At 40.6% G+C, this 22281-nt stretch overlaps 1 protein-coding gene across 4 annotated transcripts in view; it reads right to left on the reverse strand.

Annotated features, from left to right (window-relative positions):
* Positions 1-22281, reverse strand: part of PKIB (cAMP-dependent protein kinase inhibitor beta) — a 53956-nt gene that overhangs the window by 18974 nt on the left and 12701 nt on the right. The window contains exon 1 of one of the 4 annotated variants that reach the window (XM_058021785.1): positions 1427-1504. The exons of the other annotated variants lie outside the window; for them this stretch is intronic. The gene's annotated coding sequence lies outside the window, so the exon portion shown is untranslated. Of the gene's footprint in view, positions 1-1426; positions 1505-22281 lie in introns of those variants that run through there. 4 annotated transcript variants of the gene reach the window in all.

Consider the following 22281-nt stretch of genomic DNA (forward strand, 5'->3'; position numbering starts at 1 on the left):
ATAAATCAGCCTTCTGAAACATGGAGCCAAGATTCTCGTCTCTTCCCTCATCCTAGGAGCCCTGTGAACACCACCACAGGGATTTATTACTGTATTAAGACCTATATATTAAAAAGGTCAAAAATATGAAGATGCTTGTCATGGTCTCCCGTTGAGTGCATACCCTTAGAGATGGTGGATTCTCTTTTTCTAAACTTCACTCAGCATTGGAGATGAGTAGAGCCTACATCTCCTCTCTAGAGCCTTGCATGAATCTGGATGGAAAACTGCAGACAGGGAGATTTCAAGGGACTCTTTCTGCAGATGATCTCTTGTTCTTGAAGAGCTAGCAAAGATTACAGGCATGGTAACATTTTTCTCTGCTCTTCTCTGCTGCATCGTTATGTATCACTTTAAAATGAGCAGCTAAAAGGTTTATTTCTAACTTGTGTTTTTCTTTTAAAAAATGCAGAAATAGTTCTGCATTGTCTTGACTGCAGATGAACAGGCACAACCTTTCACTGAAAAGCCCCTGTATGCTAGTCTCTTTTTAAAACCATGGATCACATTCTGTTCCTTACAACATCAACCAAACCATTTCAGCTTTGTTCAATGAAATGGAGGTTTAGGAGAGCACTGTCAGAAAATAAATCCCTGTGGATGCCCCCTCCACAAAATTCCTGCTCATGTATGCTGACAGAGGGGAAAAAGTAAGAGCAAGATTTGTTCCTGCCTGAGAAGTTTCAGCACTTCTCCCTCAACTGCAGTCCCTCACATTTGTGATGACTGCGTGAAGGCCAAGGACAAGCAAAACCAGCTATTCTTGCTCAGTTCAGGGCTGTTTGTGTCCAATACTCCATCTCAGATTCTGCATGGTCACAAAGAGCTCCAGGAACCTGGCTCTGATACAGATGTCTCTGCAGGGCTGACCTGACAGTCTGCATTTTAGGGCCAAATAAATGGTTTCACCCAATGAATCCCTGTTCCCCTCTGAAGGAGGAAAAGATGCACCCACAGAGAAACTGAACTCATTTCTGTACTTCTCAGCAGGGAACTCCCTAAAGCACTGGTAGTCACAGCCAAAGACAATAATTTTAACATATAATATGGATGTTTTTTGGCTTTTAATCTAACACATTTATTACACCAAACAACAAGCTAGCTCTAGCATTTCAAAGGGGAGCCTAAAAAAGACAAATATGACACCCACAGTGTGCAAAACCCAGCAGAAGGAGAACACTGGCAAAGCTACGAACATTTAAATAAAGGGGAACTTCTCTGTTTGCTTAGTCTGTTCAAGGCAGTAAAGAAACAAGCATAGCTCATTAACTAAAGTTCTTTAGGAAAGGCAGATGCTAATGAAACCCTGTCAAAATGTTTTAAAAACAGCTCAAAAAGATACAGAATACAATACAGCAAATGAGAGCATAAGAAAAAAGCTACTTACAGGACAGCAAAAAGAGGAGGCTGATGAATACCAGAAACACCCAGAAACAACTGGAAAGTGATCTCAATGTCTGTCTTCTCAGCTGACTACAGCAAAACACCAAGGGAAAGCTGAACTGTTGCCAAGAAGGAAGATAAACTTGCATACATTTGAACAGATGACAAATTCCCATACAGAGAGCATGCCATACAGGTAGACTTCTGGACTTCAGCCTTTTCATTCAGGGCACTTCTGGTACAACAGTAAATCCTTAACAACAGTGCCATTAAAGGAATTCTCCATCCTCTCATAATGGAAGGCAAATCCCTCTGCACCAGCAGCGCTGTTACGTTCACCCCAAAGGTGGCAACTGCTGCCTGGACAGCGTGTAAGCAACAAGCCGTGGCTGTTCTGTGGCATCCTGCTATCCAAACAGAGAACACCTAACTGCGGCATAAAAACTGCCCTCACACTGCTCTAAGATGAATACTACTTTGCCAACACATTTTCAGCAAATATCTAAACAGGAGTTTGTATTCCAGCTTCTCAACATGGAGAGTTTAGCAGCAGACAAGAAAGCTAGCTGGAAATAACCACACTGCTTAATTTTGTATTAGCTGTCAGTTGATCTGGATGAAGAATCAAGAAGCTTGTAAGGGGGTGGGGGTCATTTAGTACGGCTTCTTGGTGATCTGCACAGTTCTGCCCCCCAAAATGCTAAGTACCCTGAAGTTCATGGTTCAGGTATGCCTTCAGCCCCACAGCACGCCTTCAAGAGGGACCAGCATGAGCTACAGAAGAGAGCCACTGCTCAAGCTGTGCCAGCAGCTCCACATTCCACTGTCTCCACAAAAATAACTTGCCATGACATAACTACAAGAGAAGTGAATTGCCACTGGAAAAGCCTCTCTGCTTGTAAAAATCAGAAAGGCTGCAGCAATTTGAAGCCACACACATCTTGTGAGCCATGTACGTCAACAGGGCAAAGAGGGAAAGAAACAATCAAGAAAAATTAACTTCTTGGTTGAGGAAATGATTCAATGTTCTGTACTAAGTCAAGGTTGCTCCTATCTGACATTTTTCAAGGGTCACCTACAAATAGAGGAGGGCTGAAGGGGTTTATTTACCACTGAATAGGTTTCTTCCAACACAGAAGACCCAAGCTGAATAAAACTCACCTGCTGTAAATCTAATCAATCTCACAGGAGTTATGTTTCTCTAGATATGCACTGGGGCAACTGAGATAGGGGTCTTACCACAAATTGTTCATATCAGCTGATTTCTTATTTACTAGAGTGAAAAATGGATATTTCAGTGGATATCAGTGGACACAAAGTTAGGTAGCAGAAACAGAAAATAATTTGCCTACATACAGATTCCTTTTCTCTACAACATCATCTCTATTTCAAATATTTAACCTAGACAGGAAAAAAAGGTTGAAAAAGGAAACAATTTGTTTAAATGGCTATTTATTTAGCCTTCAAACAACTTATGTATTAATTTGGGTACAATATGAAACCACACTAGAGTCTACACCAATGTATTCGACAATTCAGCTCTTGGCAAGTATAACCTTTTCTTCTCCAGATTCTCTTTTGGATGAACATTCTTTTCACTGCACTTTCATGTTGAGAAATAATGAAATCACTTCATGCAACACTGTACAAACTTTGTGAAGGGCTCAGAGAACTCCTGCCTGTTTCACAGCTGCTAGTTACAAAAATGCTGCTCCAGAGTTATTAGAATATTAACAAAGGTCAGCATTTTGAAGTAGATATGGGTATACCCCAGAGATATTACTGGATTTCAAAATACTTCAAAATAAGTTGTGCTACTTTTCAGCTTCCACCTCAACATTTCTGCCACAGCAGCTAATACAATAAAGAGAGCATAAATGTACAGGAAAACCACAATCTTGCCTGAAGCTTTTAGCACTCTGTAAAATTAGTTTACTTCTTGTGCATATCAGCTATGCCTATTTTATTAGTTTTGCTCAATTAACACCATCCAGAAGAAAATTCAGCGATGTACCTTTCTTTGGCCGCCAGTTACAAAATATGCTCCATTTATTTTAGAATAGTTGGCAAGGCAAAGCAAGAATGGGTTTCTAATTAAGAACCAGGATCTGGAGAGAGTAATGTGATTACAGGGAGACAGAAAATGTTATCAGAGTCACACTACCTGTTCTACAGTGGCAGAAAGAAGGTACGTCCTTGATACCATGCTGATGCTCACACACAGCCCAGCTGGGGTAATGCAATGGCAACAGCACCATTAGCCCTTTTCCCAATCTGTTGTCATCCTTCCATTCCCCTCCCTTCAGTAATTCATGCCTGCTATAAGCAGGGAAACATCAAATTGAATGTTATCTCAAGCTAAAATGCTGCCTTGTTCCAAATCTGTTGCTCACTTGAAGACCAAACCCCTTGCTTTTACTACATTACTGGACAAACTGTTAGTACAGTCAGTGCTTTGAACCACAGGCTTAGCCCAAAATGCTCTCTTTGCACACATGCCCTTTCAAACCTGACATTTTGTGTATTGATTTTGGCTGCTTTATAGGTACCTAAGTGCTGAGGAGAGGCAGAAAACACCATGCACATACAAAAGGTCTGCTGATAGGCTCTCTCTATTCTACTTTGAAGAACAAAAGCACATATATTACATATCTTTGCAGCTCTTTAGGGATTCTACCAGCTAAAGGATAGATTTTTCTGAACAGTTACTGCAGCTTCCAAAACTGTGACTTAGAAACCAAACTTTCACACTTTGAAGTTTAGGAAGTGGTTTGGTGCCAGATAAAATGATGATCTAAGAGCTTCCTAATATGCAGCAGAACACTTTAATGAAAGTTTGCCCATTACATATGCAAGGACAGGTTATTTGCTGTAAACCCAGATGAACTTTGTTGGTCTTGCAGCATTGAGTACATTCAGAGACTCCCAAACAACATACTTGGGTTGTGTAAAGTCCACTCTGACATGTCATCATTTATGAAATCACTTTTGCATTTCAAGAAATTTATTTTTCAGGTATTACTTCTGAGACTCTTACTTGCTGACTTTTTCTACAATAAGAAGTTCTATTTATTAATTTGTTAACATATGGGCAAAGTATTCTGAACTTGAATTTAGTGCATTTGAGAAGCTCAGTTAAGTCTCTTTAAAGGCCAAATTTTTGAAATTTTTGATGAAATCAAAATTAGACCATGAAACATTAATGGATTGATGAATGTTCTTAGGTTTATGAGACACATATAAAGGCATTTCAGCTTATTTGTAACATGCATTTATTTTGTATTATTAGATGTGGACATTCCTACACTGATGTCTGAGGAGATACATCATCCAATTTTGTTTATTTCTGAATACTCTTGCCATAGCCATTAAGGTGAGATAACTAAGGCTGAAAAGAAGTTCTCTGAATTTCATTGGATATGAAATTGTTTAGGGTTATCCTAAAACTAATAAACCCAGACCTTTGTCTAAAGCGAATAAAGGAGCAGCTAAGCCCAGTGCAAGTAGTCATTTGCAAAGTGAAACCTTTTGTGGACTGCAGTGATGAAGGCCCACTACTGTCCCTGTAACTGATGGTGCCTTTTTTTCTCATTTCACACACCACAATTCTTCACAGCATCTGGGGGTGGATTTTCTACATTCTTCAGCCAAGAACATGTCTATGTATGAGAGGTGCTGTGTCACCTTTGCTTGAGGTAGCAGATCTGCTAAGTACAGAGAAGCCAAACTGCAGAACTGGATGACAGCGTTTTTTCTCCCAAGCTGGATGCTTCAGAAAATTACTTCAGTCTACAAATTTCCTATATGAAGGGAGAGCCACCTGGAACTAACCATCAGGTAACACCTAGGAGAAGGGCCCGCCTAGGGATCCCACTCATCACAGACTTTGCCTTGCTCTGGTTGCCAGGCAGCACCTGCATCTACTCACTGCTCACTTCAGCTGATAAAGAAATCATCACCTCTGCAATGACTCCTTCAAAGCACCAGGCATGGTTCATTCTTCCTTTTGAAAACATGCACAGAGGAATACCTTGGGATTTGAAGAAAAACTGCCTAGAGCTGTTGTCTCCCAGGCGAAAGCTTTGATCCCCAGGGAAGAAATTAAATTGAGCAACAGCACTTTCCACTGTGCAGAAGTATTGTAACTGAAATTCTATTTTTTGGATGTCAACTCCAGTTTTGCTCCAGTCTTCACACTTCAACCACTAAGGCAATGCTTTTATTGAGTGAAAAAAAACCCCATGTCACAAAATTTGGGGGTCAGGACTGGCATTTGTCAGGCCACCACTTGAAATACAAAGGAAAAATATTATAATTGTAACCTCAAGAAACCTGCTTCTGTAATTTATGCAGTGACTATTTCTTATACAAGAAGAGTCCCTGGAACCAAACATTCATAACTTCCACTTTTCCAGCTGAATACTGTAGTAACTGTGCTTGTTTTCTCCCCACAAGCCATGAATTCTTACCTGTTCTTTTGTCCAATTAGCTCCTAGCTAAAAACTGGAAGCTAAAAACTGTCTAAAGCACAGAGCTTTTAGAAAGGGTTAAACCAAACATGAGCAAAACCAAAACAAAATCAAACCAAAACACTGTATATTTATTTAAGTAAGACTTGACACTAATAACATTGGCTATGCAGCAAGGAACTGCTGAATGTTTCTCCGAAGGAATATTTTTCTTGTATTGCCAACATTACATTACCAAAATACTGACAAAGGACTAAAAAGGACCTCAACAAGACACTGTTCTCTTGGGGACAAGAGTGACAAAGCATCTTATGACATTTACATGTTTCTTGCAACTGGAAGTAAATGAGATTAATCACAACACAGACCTACTGATCTGATGACAGGACATTTGTAATTGCCTCTCTTTGCATGCTATGTTGACTCACTACACCTAATAGTTTGTTTTTCTAATCTCCCTGGGGGAAAGGTTGCTAGAATTTGTCCCTGCCAATGAGGAGTGACCACATCTATAAAGAAAGTAACTGCATTAAAAGAAAGTTGAAGAGTCAGTTGCAAATTCTTTATATTATGTGCATGTACCAAACTCAAACAGTGATTACTCACACTGGAGAGAGAGTTATTTGACAGTTTTAATACAAGTATACTCAGGAAAAAAACCCTATGCCTCTTGCCAGCCTTTGGTAAAGTTTAAGTGCATGGCATACATTAGTTTCTAACTCGAGTTGCTGAGGAACACTGGAGTTAGAATTCTGAAAATACTAAAGGAGGTCAGTGTAAGCTGTTAGATACACACAGTTCCAGAGATAAAGAGACCACAAACACGTCCAAAATAAGCAGAAGTTATTTATGCCATTACTTTAGACCCTCTGGGCATCAATTTTTGTGTTTGTTATGTGACTCCTACAGTCATCCCAATTGCCAAACAATGACAAGCTGCACCAAATTCAAGAGCTGGACCATCACACAGAGAGGCCTGAACTGATGACAACACATCTTTCATCACACGTCACAAAACGCCCTTTCTTTTGCTCCCCTCACCAAATAGAAAGCTGATTTGCCCAAGTTCTGAAAAGCCTTGCTTATATGGCTTTTTTGGAGAGAAGTTTTCAGACACATCTCAAGTTAATAACTGAATTTGAAGTTAATGAATTCTGCAATTGCTAAGGAAAACAATGAGGACCAATTTTAAACGTGGCATAACTGGATGAAATGAAGTGACTTTTGACAGGCAAACTTATCATTCCACCTCTCTGTCAACCCAAGGCCCCGTGTTTTCTGGGAGAGACCCTTTGTTCTCCTTATTGTAAGCCAATCTTGCAATTTTCCTCTTCAAAGTAACATTTTTAGAGAAAAATGCAATACCAAGCACCCAACAGTGGCCAAAAAAAGTGTTCTTGTAATATACTTCAACACAATTTTAGAAACTCTACACTCATTAATCCACATAAGAAATTTGACCTTGCAGTCTCTTCAATTTCAGGAAAGAAAATAAATTCTGGAATTTTCCTAACATTATTTCAGATTTATTACTAAGTCATTATTTCAAACTACTCATAGGCACACTTTGGATGATGTCTTTGTATCTGCCCATTCTATATGAATTCTGACTCTGCTGCTGAAGAAAAGCATGAGCTTGCTGAGCTCTTCTCAAAGTCAGCTGAGGAGGAGAAGGGAACAAGTAATATAATTAGGAAAAGTACAAAGTAGCTCAACTTTATTCTGTTTAGTCTTCTGAAAAAGAGCTCTGCATATAAAAATGAATTAGGGTCACTGCTTCTGGGACAACTAAAAAAAACCTATTTAAATCAAAGCAAGGAATCCTGCTTGACTTTGCTGAAGACTTTCTGAACAGATGGGGTGCATGAGACATGAAGAAAGGTCTGGGAGGAAGCAGACTGGTGGCTTCTCAGAGGCTACAATCCACTGATGCTTGCTTCAGAATTTCAACACCCATAAATTTAGGAATACACTAAAATGTCTGCATCTGAAAAAATAGAAAAGAACAATCAACTCTTTCATGGTGAAAACAAGTTAACAAAACAGAGTTCTTCTGTTCAGATGGGAGTAAATGGATGAGGCAGTCAGGTAGAAACAGTAGCTTAAACTTCAGCATTGGTCATAACCAATGTGTTCTTCTTCTCCAAGCACATTTACAAGGCCACAGGGACAGGCTGGCATAGGTTTGAACCCTGGCACAGAATCAGTAAAGGTGTTGACTGGGTGTGAAGCATGTTTTACACTTTTCTCATGCAAGAAGTCATTCAGTCTCTTGCCAATGACACCTGGTTTTGATGTATGTGGTTTAATTTTTTTTCCCATCTGTCTTTTTGCCTAAATGAACATGTATCCACTGTCTTTGGCTCATTTCCTGCTCCTGCTCCCAGAAATTCCTCCACTTTTGGACCCTGAATACAAGTTATTTGAACTTGCTTGAGGCTGGAACTCTAGACAGTATTATTTATTCATTTGCTGAAGCAGAAAAACCCCTTCATTTTTGAGATACTAAAATACCTCAGCTAAGTGTTGGTTGGAATTCTGTTCTGCCTTCCTGCTAATTACTGCTATGGCTTCTTGCCAGCCACCATTTTGAAAAGTCAAGTACCCGATTCCAGATGAACAGCAATGTGAAAGACAACAAAGAATCATTCTAAATAAAATATATGGCAGCATGAAAGGAAAGCAAACATTTTCTTGCTGAGACAGCTGCCTAAAAGTCCTGGCTAAGCAACTCTCTTATGAAGACAAGGCAGGGTTTTGTCCACATCTCAAAACCAACACACTTTTCATCATGTCACCAAGGTTGTCTTGTGAAGAACAGCAGTGTTACTCTGCATTGCGTGTAGGTCTCTGAGAGCAGGACAGGAGGAGGTGACTGCGAAAGAGCCAGAAGCAGAGGATGTATCAAGGCTGAAAACTCACTGTTATAAAATCACAGAATAATTCAGGTTGGGAAAGACCTCAGGAGGTCATCTACTCCCACCTCCTACTCAAAGCAGAGTCAATAACTAATTCAGATCACATTTATCAGGGATTTGTCCTTTCAGCTATTGAGTATTTTCAAGGATAGAAACTCCACAACCTCTTGTGCCAGGGTTTCACTGTCATCATGAAGAAAAGGCTCCTTCTTAGCTCAGGTCTGAATCTGTCCTCTTCTAGTTCATAAGCATAGTCTCTCATAACCATAGTCCCTTGCTGTGTTGCTGTGCAACTCTGTGAAGAGCCTGGCTCCACTTTCTCAGCAACATGAGAGAACAAGCCCCTCTTCCTCATCATCTCCTCAAGTGTTCCTCCCTGACCAACTCCTTCTCCAGTTTATCAACATCCTTTTGGTAAGGCAGGAGCAAAACTGGACAGTATTCCATACGTGGTCTAATGAGTGCTGCCTAGGATGTTGTTATGCTTTCCTTGGTGAGTAAAGTTTAGTTTACTGTGGGCAACGCACAGAGCAAGGTAAGATGGTTACATTATAAAGAGTTTTCAGGTTGAGCTGCTCAACCCAACAGGTGTGAAAAAGATGGGGAACTATCCACTGATACAGCAGGAATCTGTATTCTAAGAGTCTCCATGTTTTGGAAACTGGGCACGGTGACAGATTTCCAGTTTGGCTGTGAGACATACAGAACAGAGCATGTGGTACTCCAAATCAGGCAACAAAAATCAGTTTTTTTTATTCTCAATAGGGCTGGCACTGAGTCCGGTTTCCAGACGGTTTTCTTGTTGCATGTTTCTGTTGCTTAGAGGAACACAGCAAAAGCAGAAGGGGAAGCGCTTCCCCACAAAGAAAGAAGGAATCAGAGAAACAGAAGTAAAAACATGAAGAATGAGTCAATAATTAGTAAGTTACATCACCTTCCGTGTCACTTTTCTCCACTAAGGAACCAGCCATGGAAGCTCTCACTTTTATGCCAAACAATTCAGTGTTTGATTGTGCTGTCTGTTGTAGCTTTGGCTGGCATTTTCCAGTCTTATTTACACAGTTAGATGCAAAGCAACCCATTATAATGCTTGTTATTTATTAATAAATGTAGTGTTTGAAAGGACAGATGCTCTTGTTTACCATCCCCTCAGATATCAGTCAGTCTTCATATCATGCTCTACCTTATGCAAAGTCTGACTTCTTTTGTTCTTCATCTGCTTTTGATATTTAATTATTCAAACTGCTCGATGACTGCATTAGGGTCTGGTTTAGTTGTTTCTATATTTGGAAACTTTCCTTAAAGCTCACTGATTGCACATTCATTTATTAATCTAATTAAAAGCCAATGGGAAATTTCAGTTTAAGAATTTGAACACTGGAGAAGCTGTGGCTTCTAAAAGATGCCCAGCACAGCTGCAGGGCACATACTTAATACAGTGGGGACATGACAAAGTTGACCTAGAGGACTGCTAATTACACTCACCTTCAACTCTGTGTAGGTGTTCGATTTATGTGTGGTATTAAAGCCCACTTAATACCTAGCAAAAGACATCTCAAATACAAGAGAGGATAATGTAAAATCAATAAACTGAAGCATACTATACAATCAAATGCCATTTGAAATCCAAGTTGCAGCACAACACACCATTGTAGCGCACAGCTCCGGTACACATGAGCACTCGATTGCATGTCCAGTTTTCATAGCTGCATCCTTAAAACAATTTCTTTAGCACTCTGTACAACTGGGGCCATAAATACTTATTTCATCTTATTTTATAATTTTGTCTTCCAAAATAGCAGTTGGAGGCTTAAGAGAGACTACCAGGACACAGAAGGTCCAAATGGTCAACTTCTGTTCTTAACTCTGCAGAGTACTGAGTTCTGCTGATGTCTACAATTCTCTGCCTCTGCTGGGGAGAGGTAAAAGCTGTTTAGCAACTTAAAGGATCGAGCCCTATTAAATTAAAGAAATGTGAAAGAATTAATCAGAAAGGTTTATTTAATTGGGGAAATTTTTTTTTCTAACAGTAAGAGTTTTTCCTGCCATCTGATCTCATGCAACAGACTCAGTCATTCTTGTAGGGCTCTTTTGCTGCTGTGGTCTTGAACCCAGGCCCTCTGAGACCAACAGAGCAAAGATACAGCCGGTTATAAAAAACATGGTTCCCAGGATACCATCCTGCCTAAGGGCATCCATAGGAATATGAGCCTGGGACTTTTGGCTGCTGCTGAGAAGCAGTAGCTGGGATACAGAGAAATTGGGGCATGATGCACAATAGCCTCTAACTCTACTGCACTTTTGGCCTTTGCCTCTTGACCTTCAACCCATCCTAATAATTTCCTCACTCTTTACCAACTTTTCTCTTTACCTTCCATCTTACTGATGCAGAATTCAAGATAATAAATAAGCATTGCAATCTTACTACTTTTTTGTGTCAACTACAACTTACTTGGCTTGAAGCAGAAATGCAGATTGTGGCAGGCAAAATGGAAACTACCTTTGCACAGACATAAGCAGTGTATGGAAAGAGGAGCAGCTCTGTCCCTAATCCTGCAGAACCTAAGGAAGAAATGAAGCACTGCTGCCAGCTGCACTGGTAAAAAGGCAAATGAGTGTTTGCAGCATAAGGACCCATGCAATACAAGGGTAAGCAAGCAGCATTTTGAAGGGTAATTCAATTTTAACCCCTGGTCAGAGATTTGCCACAGGCAGAGAAGGCGGTTCAGGCTTGCCACTGTCTGGAGTACAGCCACACAGACGCCAGTGTGTCAGTAAAACACCTGTTCTTCACGTGCCCTAGCAGAAGGCAGACACAAGCAGAGCCACACAGACACAGCAGAGCTCCAACCAGCTTTATCTCCTGGCCTGAGACCAGAAAGAGCCACAGACTCAAATGGGGCTGGGGAGGAAGTGTGGTGAAAATAATTTAATCTTTCCCACCATCTTGTAGGGCCTATTGTACTTGTTGGTCTCATGTAAAAGGGAGAGAGGAAAGAAATCTCTCCCAAACATCAGTATACAATCTTCTGTGGCTTGCAGTCACAAATCAGCAAATTCAGAGGCAGACTGTGTCTGAGCAAGGCTACAGCTTATTTCCGTGCAGGTTATCACAGTGCGCACAGGATTTTTAAAGCACAATTATAGCCTCTGACAGCCTGCCTAAAGGAGTGGAGTGGTCACCATGGTAACACCTGCAGCACATGGCAGTGAACACCTGATACCAATCAATCTTGAAAACATCTTTTTAAAGAAACAGCCTCCCGGAAAACTGCAGATGGAGATTTCTTTCTGAAACTATGAAGATGCTCTCTTATAACAAAAATTGAAGTTTTACCTTACCATCTTTTCATCTGACTCTCCTTCCATACAATCCTATCCTGTATAAGTTTATGAAAGTGATAAAAAATAAAAAAGGCAATGGTGCTGTGTTGAGAAGAGCAACAAACATTGAAGTACAGCTGACATGTAAATGATACTTTGCATTTTTCCCCTAGAGCCTGAATTGTGGTTTCTGAGAATACAGCCATGCTCTGGTTGCTAAAACAAAATAGAAATATGCCTACTGTAGTGCCCCCCCACCTTCCCAGGACTACAGATTTCCCTCAAATGTTTAAAAACCCCAGAAATGCCATCAGTTTCTTTCTCCCTTTTTGCTTTCTAAATCCGCAATTCAATTTCATTGATTAGAGTTGTATTCCTTTGTGGGGCTACAAGAAGAACAATATATTTAAGGAAGTGATGTTTGCACTCAGTTTGGTACTGTGGGTTTCTGAAGCACATTCTGCCCTCCAGACACATCCAGCAGCCAAAGAGCAGATATAGTTGCTAAAGTCTTTGTGGATTTTTTTGGCAGGTTGTTTTTTTTATTCAGCTCAGCTCCAGCCCAACAGCCTTTGGGCTCTCTGTGCTGTGACTGCTCTTCTACCTCTTTCAACTCTCTGACACCTCCTCTTACCCCAGTAAGGACAAATAATCACAGAAAATACCTCATGCACAAAGTTCAACAGCCTCAGCAGTATTTACAACATAGTCTTGTTTAATTATATCTCAAGTTATTACTATTTTCATTATTTGAAACTCTGCTTCTTAATTTTCCTATGAAAAAGACTTTCTTTTTCAGATGGTTTCCATCTTTGTCATCTTCCATTTCCTCTACATTCACTTTTTCAAGTAATTCTGAGCTGTAATAATCCATTCTGACAGTGCCTCTCTGTGACTGAGTAAGATTTCAGAACAGGAGAGGCACTGAATCTGCAAATACCATTGACTGACAAAAGCTGGATATCCAACTGCTGTAGAACTGATAACAAATATGCACAGAAACTCTCTGAGCATCCTGGAGATGCGTGGAAAAACCACATGAGTCCAAGGAGGTAACAAGACATGCTTTCATAGGCTCACTGAAGTCACTAGAACAGAGCCCCCTCTGCCATGCCCTCCTCACTGTGAGCAACCACAGCAGATTTTGTGCACAGGAACTGCTGCCACAGGGGGCTTGAGCTCATGTCTACACTGCACACAAAAGTTGATTAGGAAAATGCTTCCAAAACTTATTTCCAGACTTCTGCTTAACTCATCAGATGGCCACTTTGAAAAAAGATGTGACTGTTGCTGTTCAAGAAGACTGCTATCAGGATTTTTCTGAGAAAGAAAGTGTAGTAACTGGATGGGTATGATATATATATATATATATATATATATATATATATATATATATATATATATATATATATATGTCACTTTGCATGTATCCAACTGAAAGATCAAATTGTACTTGTTTAGCTCAGGCAGGTATAAAAAAATCCAATTGTCTCCCATTTTAGTATAATATTGGCCTCTACCTACAGGTGTGTTTCAGGAGAAAAGCAAGGCATGTTGCTTTGATGCGAGAAAAATAAAGGGAATTGATGATATGTAAAATTTGTGGCAGTTGTTCTCAGCCCTCAATATGTTATGCAAATAATTCCCAGCAGCTGTACCAGGTATTTATACTGTCTGTGATGTTCTACGAGTCAGCACTAGCTGCCATGCAGTCTTGTTATATATGAGGAAGTCCAGCTCTAAATCTGCTTTCATAGTGTGGAAGTTGCATTTATTCAGTGTGGTTCTGACGTTTGTCTCACAGTAAATGGCATTTCTGCTCAACAGGGCAACAGATTCCAGCAGTAGAAATACAAAGCTCCAAAACCAAAACGAAGATGTCCTTAACAGTGTACTGGGTTTTCATCTGTGGCAGGGCCCAATTATGATTTTCAACCTGCACATAATCAATGACAGAAGAGACCCATTGATTCCACTGATTTTGGCTGGGATCCGACACCATACTTCAATTATGCCCAGTATCTTTTGCAAAGGTAAGTGGCAAGGGAATATCAGGCAACTGCAAGAGAGCTGTTGAGAAAGCTCTTATGACTTCCTGTGCTTTATCAGCCTGTAAAACAGCACTCAAAACCTGCCCTTCCCAAATCCATGGTTTAAAGATAATAACACAATGCACGCAGTGAAACAAATGCACACACAAATGCAGTCTACCCTCGCTCTGGAAGAGCACTGTCGTCAATAACTAATTAACTACCCACTTCTGCCTGGAAACTGAACCTTATACTTGCCACAAAATGATGATTCATTTGTTTCCCATATCCATTTATAAATGAAGGGTCAGCACAAAAAAATAGCAGTGAGGGTCAAAACTGCCATGAATATTTTCATTACCTTCTCTATCAGGTCTACATATGCTTTTGCTGACAGGAAGATCAGAAATCTTTCACCTCTATGCAGCCAACTCATCAGTGCTGTAGGAGCTGTCAGTACTGGAAGTTTTGAAATATATGCTAAACTGATGCTTTCTGATAAGGCTGCTACTATGCTTATGTGTATGAACTTCAAATACCAGATTCCAGATAGTGGACATGGCACCTGCCTTTTAGGCTGGGGCTCATTTTTAGAGCTCCCTTACGAATACAATATTTGTGTAGGCACATCTACACCGGGAGTCTTTTTTATCCCCTTGATGCTGTGCAGTAACAATAAATAAAGAGTTATTTATACAAGTACAAACACAAACCCACTAGATTTAATTATATATTTTCCTTTTGCACTTGTGCAAGAAAGCAGTGAAAAAATAATTTCATAAAAATTTGGCCCATAAAGAGAAAGCAGGAAAAGAACAGCAGACCTTTCCAGCAAAACAAGTCACACAGTCTGCCTTTCAAGTTTCCCTGTCAGATTCAGACTTCCATTCCTGGCACCTATGGTAAAAGGTTTTTTCCCCAGTCCAGTTACAATTTCTGAGTCTCAGTACTATCACTCAGACACATCTGATGTCTTTTTTTCTCCTCCTTTCAGTGTCTCAAAAAGCAAAAGGCAAAGATAAAGCCTGGATTCTCTGACAGGGTTTTTCTTCACACTGTGATTAATGAGGTTAATGTGCTTTATTGAATTTTCACTCGAAAACATCAAAAACCAACATCCTCTGAAGCAGTGTGGAAGAAAGGCACAAATTCACCTCCTTGCTGCTGGCAGCATGGCCTTAAATTGCTTAAAAAGGCTCAAAAACATTTGGAGACAGACGGTCTGCATTACTCCTTGTATTTCCCTATGAAGTCCTTTAGACATAAACCATTGACCAAGCCAGGGACTAAGATTGGATTCAGCTGCACCAACACTCCAGTAGGAATTTAGAAATCAAAGGGGTCCTCTTAGCAACCCATGACTCATCGGGATCATCTGCCTTACCTTTTAGATCTTGATCACTTTTCATCCTTGCTCTCAACATAAATCTTCTAAAATTTGGTTCTAATCCAAGTTTGCTCTGTATGCTTTGTCTGTATAGCCACTCATAGAATGAACCTTGCCACTGAATTTTGTCAAGATGCACCTTCTCAAATTCAGATTAAACCAGATGCTGCTATTACCTTTGGCAGTGATTCCTTAAGTGACCTAAACCACTCATCTGTGACAGCCTCCTAAGAGACAATTAGAGACAATTCATGCTAACTGTTGCCTCACTCAGCCTTCAGTTGAGTTTCCATCTGTGTTAGGAGCAGCCTCCTAAGTGCTAACCTCTGTTAAGAGGCATTTTATACCACTTGTTGAGAGGCACAAGATTGCTGGCTGAACTCAGCTCCACTGCAGGGGAGGGACCAATCTTCAGCCTACACACAAACTCTTCTCCTTCATGGTTCCTCCTTCCATCCTTCCTCCTGCAATTACAACATCTTATAGGCTGTAAGAGGCAAACTTGCTCCTTCTTCTGCAATACACAAATATGGTACCAACTTAGATTGTGTACTGTTAAACTGTATTGATCTGGACCACTGTTTCCCCACTTCAGCGTGGTGCCCGGTCTCCAGAGGCTTTGAAGTAAAAAAAAGGTGCCTACGTTAAAGAAATAAAGATGTGATGTTAAGGTGGATTTAATAATTTATCCAACTCACACTTATGTCAGTGGGAACATTTCCAGGATCTCAAATGCAGAACAGGGGTCAAAGAGGGGGATTTTGTACAGGTTTGGACTAGCAGCAAGTAATTCTGCCTTCTGTGAAGCATCTTTGCAACCTGAGAGGATGCACAATGACTTAATCCTCCTCACACAGCCTCTGCTGAACATGAAGGATATTGGCAGGCAAGATTTCCACATTGTAAAGCCATATTTAAGGAGCTTATCTTTCAAAAATTGATGGAACTTATCAATTTGCACATTTTTGCCATTCCCATACACAGAGAGGGGTGGGCTCTACATCTGAACAGATACTAGAGGTCAATTCAATTTCCAAGCCCATGGTTGTAACTATTAAGCTAAACAACTTATGCCATAAGCATCATCTGCAGTGAAATACGTAAAAAAAAATGACATTTCATGAGTTCTTTTATCAAGGTTAAAAACAAATCTATAGCTCCTTGGTAGGTTATCTTATGCTTAAGCCAAATTTGCTTACAGTTGCAGTTCTTTCCTCTACCAGCAGCTTGCATAAGGACATCCTCCTACTTTCAAAAGAAATTTCACAGATGCAGAGAAAAAAACCCCAAACTTTCCATACACAGTGTTATTAATATTTATTGATAAGCATTTAAAACTCTAAATCTGTTCTAAACATTTAGGAATGAGCAATAAATAAAGATTGTTTTGAGCAGCAGGAATTATTTTTTTTAACAGAACTGTCTGTATTAATGAGGCTTAATTAAGTAACATTTCCTTAACAGTCCTGGCTGTAAGCACATACTAAATTACTTATTTGCAGAACTGCTGAGTGTCTGCACTTCTTATGTGGAATCCCTAAGAATTTAAGTTAAATGATAGAGTGTAAAAAGAATCTGCTGTAATTAGGCTTTAAGTATTAATTACACAAGTTCAGATGTTTTGTTAACATACATTTTCTTCAGATCTTCAAATACACCGATAACTGTTCTCCTCAACAGAGCAGAGTTCCTGTTTCTCCAAGAGTTGTAAATAGTTCCTGTTTCATTCTTTTATTGTGACACATCTCAACCTAAACCATTGGCATAATCAATAGATTGGTCATCTGAGGGGTGCTCACTGCACATACACCACTTCTCACCTCACACGATTTATGTGTGTGCTGAGAGGCACAAGAGCAATGCTTTTGTCTTCAAAGCTGCTCAGTCTGCAATGAACTGGCAGCATCTCTACATACCTGAAGTAGGCAAGAAAACATTGGCAACAGCTGTGGCAGAGACAATGAGAGAATCCCACCAGCTTGCAGAGGGTCATGATGAGACCACAGTACCATGCAAAAGAGAGGTGAAATATGGCAGCAACAAGGCTTGGCTTTGGGAAGATTGTGCTATCATTCCAGATGTCCTGTCACTTGGCCAGATGTCTGTCAGAAACCAATATGCTGCAAATTCACACACCTCCACAGATTTATGGTTTGCTTTCCATTACACATCATCTTAGTATTTCAAATATTCACAGAATTAAGAGGCAACAAATATCAATTGTTTGCAAGACAGAACCTGCTTGATGTCAGGAAGGTGGTTTCAGGGAGCAGTTTCTGGATATCTGTAGCAAACCTAACCTGGATTTGAAACTGCGTTCAATCTGAAAGAGCTGAGTGGGAGGCTCAGGAGGTAATCGATAATGTTGAGGAGGTAATAAAAAACCTCAAGGAAGAAAAATCTATCAAAAGCTATTAAACAGAAAAATATTATGTCTTACTCAAATAACCCATGAGCTGCTGAGCACAGAGACAATACAGCAGAAAGCAACTTCATGTGTTCATAGTGTTTTCCCTTATTTTTGACCTCCCAGCAACAAGACACTCACACTAAATACCCATTTTGTAGGAACCAGCTCAACTGTTCCCAGCTGCTCTGGACAGAAGTATAGAAACAAAAACTTCCCAAAAGAAATCTCCATTATGTCAGATCTTAGCAAAACTTCCTTTCCATACCAAAAAAAAGTCCAAGTCATTTACTCAAAATTGGTTTAAGAAAATGTATTCCTTTCTGTGAAAAGGCAGAACATCATGTTTCTAACAAAAAGAAGACTACAAAAAAAAAATTTTAGTTTTGATTTCAACCTCCAGAACTGCTAAGATAACCTCCAACTAGCCCCACAACAATCTCTGGCAGAGAGGAAGGACTATCCTCTTCTATGTCAAGAAGTCTACTGTGTCTGCTGATTTTCAAGAGGTAGAAAGCAAAATCTGAAAGTGGAAAATTACAAGGGTATTTTGTGCTAATAAGCCATCAGCTTTCTGATGAAAATGGGAAAGGATCTTATTAACTTCAAAGAAGCATTAGACAATGAAAAAGCACTCTAAAGACTGAAAGAGCTCAATCAGAAAAGAATCTAAGATTATCAGTTTTATCTTCCTATTGAAATTGTGTTACCCCTTCACTTGGGCTACACTCTGCTTGAATGGTAAAATGGAAAGTTTCACAGTGAACAAAGACATGAAGAATACATCGTTTTTTCTATACTGATAATTCCATAAACCCAGTAACACTGGGTTGGTGGCTGCAGAGGCAGCCCTGCAGTGCTGCCCTTCTGAAAGGGCACCAACACAAGCAACCAAACCCTTTAGCAGTGCCCTTAAAAGCAAGGTGATGATGAGGAAATTTAAAAGTCAAATGTCCCAAAGAATGAGCACCTGCTTTCCTGTCTACAGAGACATCTCCAGTAACATCTCTGACATTGGGCAGTCAAGAGCAGGAGACAATGACAATTTATGTGATGCCTCTACCATTAATAAAGCCATCAGCATAGATGTGAGAGCTGAAGTCAGCAGTTCCAAAACTAAATCCCTCTTTAAAACCTATGACAAAAGGAAAAGAGGTCAGAAGCCCAGAGAGACCCCAGCTGCAGGATGTGGTCACTTGCCAATGTTTAACTAAAGCAATCTGCTCTCACATGGGGGTTCTCTTGGGCTGAATGGCATTTGGAGGTGAGGGGAAGGCAGTCCCAGGGAAGACAATGAATCATATCTGATCCCTAAAGAGATGCAGAGGGACAGCAGAAGTGCAAAAGTGGTTTCTTCAGTCTTTTATTCTTGCTTTGTGCAGGCCAGACACAGCTGCAGCCTATGGGGTTCTCTAGCACTCCCTGGAACAACAGCATCTCTGCAAAGAGCAGAGAAGAAAAGCAAAGAAGAAAAGGAATCATTAAACCCCAGCCCTAACCTCTGCATATGCAATTATTGCTTCATTCAATAAACAGGATTTTTACAAGTGCTTTGCAATCCTCCCTGCAAGATTCCTTGCTGCTATCTGTAGGGGAATGCAATTTTACATGTCATGAAAACATGGTATTTATAGCTGCATGTAGCAAATAACAACAGTTAGATGCTGATATCAGATAACTGGTATTAATAGCAGAACAATTAGCCTGAAGCCTGGATGAAAAGCCTCAAGAGAAGTGTCTTCAAACACTGCTGCCCTCTCTAATTCCACGTCACACTGTCCTGCCTTGCCCTCAGGCAGTGTCCTGCACATGAATACTGTCTGTCAGCACAAGGGTACCCATCAGCCAGGCCCTGTCACTGCATTTGCTAATGCTTCTTTTGACCTCACAGGCTGTGACTGACCATGTGATACCCCACTTCTGGTGTCACAGAGATCAAACCTGAAATAAAACAATGGAAGAAAGCCTTGGCACGTGGGGTATCACACGCATGAGAACTGAAGGTCACCTGCAGACTCAGTGTGCTGTGACACCAAACCTCAGGCAGTGTGGTGGTGTTGTTGCTCTTCTCTCTGCTGTGTATGTACACCACTGAAATGGTGGGAGACCACCTGTGCGGCTTTTAGCAGCCTGTGAGTGAACATAATTCTGATATTAATTCACTGGGTATTTTTCCTAGTCCATCTCTTTCAGGTATGCACAGCAAAAACATTCTCTCTGCTCATTCCAGGAGTGAATTCTTCCCTTCACCTATGCTGAGGAAAAGGATGAATGCTTATTCTGAACACAGATCACACGTCAATGCTCTATATAGGCACGTGGTCAGGCCACACATCAATTAACCACACAGCTTTACAGCAACAAGCAGGCAGACCTATAGATTTTTTTATTTGCCCTTGGTATGGAGGACATCTAAAAAAAAGCAGAGCCAGTGTACCACTGTGCTGCAGAGATCCCTCTGAGAGGCTACTGTAGCCAGGCACGATTTGTAACAGATGTTCTGATGCATATCGGAAGCCAAATTCACCCTAATTTACCTTCAACTTCCACAAGGCAGAGAGGTACCAACAGAAAAGTCTATCCTTCAAGTCCTGAGTGGTCCATTCCTCAGGTCTTGATGAGTTGTGGGTCTAAGCTGGCTAAAAACACCCTGTGAGGCAGGAAACTGCTCTTCCAATAGCTGTTAAACAGCTCTTCAAGGGTGCACTGTTTCCAAACAAATGCATAAAACCCCCTTGAAACAGAAATAGGGCAGGATTCATCTCACATAAGGGAACAGACACGTGGCATAGGGCCTTAAGATTCCCTGTATTCAGCCAAGCTCCTTTCAGAGTTTTATTCAATATAATAAAAATATTCGTGCATAGCAATTCAAGCACATCCATTCCCACTGAAGGATGTCCAGGCTCTACAGTCAAATTATCATACAGCACTGTGAGTTTTTTCTGTTTGTCCTTAGTAATGTTTTGCTTCTCCAAAGACTCCTCAGGGCAGCAAGAAGGAGAGGAGACACCAGGTATTTAGCAGAACTATCATGTCTGTTAGTAGCACAAAAACTACTCTGCCCCAATTAACATCAGTCAGGGGTTTGTGCCTAACCCTCTTCCTACCACAGGCTCTTAGGATCTATCAGTTAACCAGTCCTACAGCATCCTCTCAGTGTCATGGTCACTGAGTTTCATGAGCTAATACTTGTCTCTTTAGAGATATGTGCTTTGATCACACCTGGGAGCTGACTGTCAAAATACTCGATATTTATAGGAAAATTGTATCTACGTGAAGAAAAAGGAAGCAACTTCTACAAATAAACTACTCTCCTGAAATTTTGATCTTTCAGCTACAGAACTGAAGGCTGAAAAACAGGCATCAGATATCACAAACTGACACAGATAAAATAACTTAGTCAAAAGAGAGCAAGCTGCAGGTACACACTTAGTCCTTTACTAGTGCAACTGGCAATTTTATCTGAAATTGTAAACGACTATAAAAAGAAAAATCCAAGTCAGGATTTACTAATAGCCTTTCTGAGATTTCATGCAACAAGAAAATGTGCTGAACCTACATATCCAGGAAAGCTGTATTTAGTAGAGGTGGTTGCAGATTGATAACAAAGTGACCAAAAATAGTTGAAGGGATCTGGAGTCAGAGGCTGTAGGGAAGAACAAATTGAGTGAAAAAACATTGCCCAGTGTGTGCAGTGTCAGAACCCTTGCTTTGTGCAGCATGCCAGTACATGTTTCTGGGACCATAAACATTTCACAATGAACTTCTATTATCACATGGTAGGCACAGCTAAATCCAGGGCACATCACTCATCTGCCTCACTGGAGGACACGAACAGCTCAGTCTTCCAAGAAGCCTCCCTGGTGACACAGTTGTCTGTTCTGTGCTTTGAAGGCTTCATCTCACAACTTAGAAGGCAATGTTTCCCCATTTTAGCAGGGACAAACTGGAGATTCATGAGAAAAGCTGCTCATACCTCAAAGATCCCCAAAGGAAGGATGGCCTTCAGCCACAGATGAACACTGCCAATGCAGGATGCCCCACAACCATCCGTGTCACCAAACCACATGCTGCAGGGCATCTTTCAGGTGCCACAGCCTAGACTGTGGCACAAAACAACTCTGACAGCAAGATGTGGCTCATCATCAGGCTGAAGTAAAGGCTGAAGATGAGCAGAAATTCTGGCCACAGATAGCCACAAATCCACCAAGCTGAGGTGGAGGTGTGAGGCCAAAGCCAGCGGTGTTTATATCCTTGGATAAGGCGGGCCTTGCTATGCTGCCTGGAGGTACTGTGAGCCCACACATCTAGGCTTTGTTAA

Source organism: Melospiza georgiana, chromosome 3, assembly GCF_028018845.1.
Source record: "Melospiza georgiana isolate bMelGeo1 chromosome 3, bMelGeo1.pri, whole genome shotgun sequence".
NCBI classification, from domain to species: Eukaryota; Metazoa; Chordata; class Aves; order Passeriformes; family Passerellidae; genus Melospiza; species Melospiza georgiana.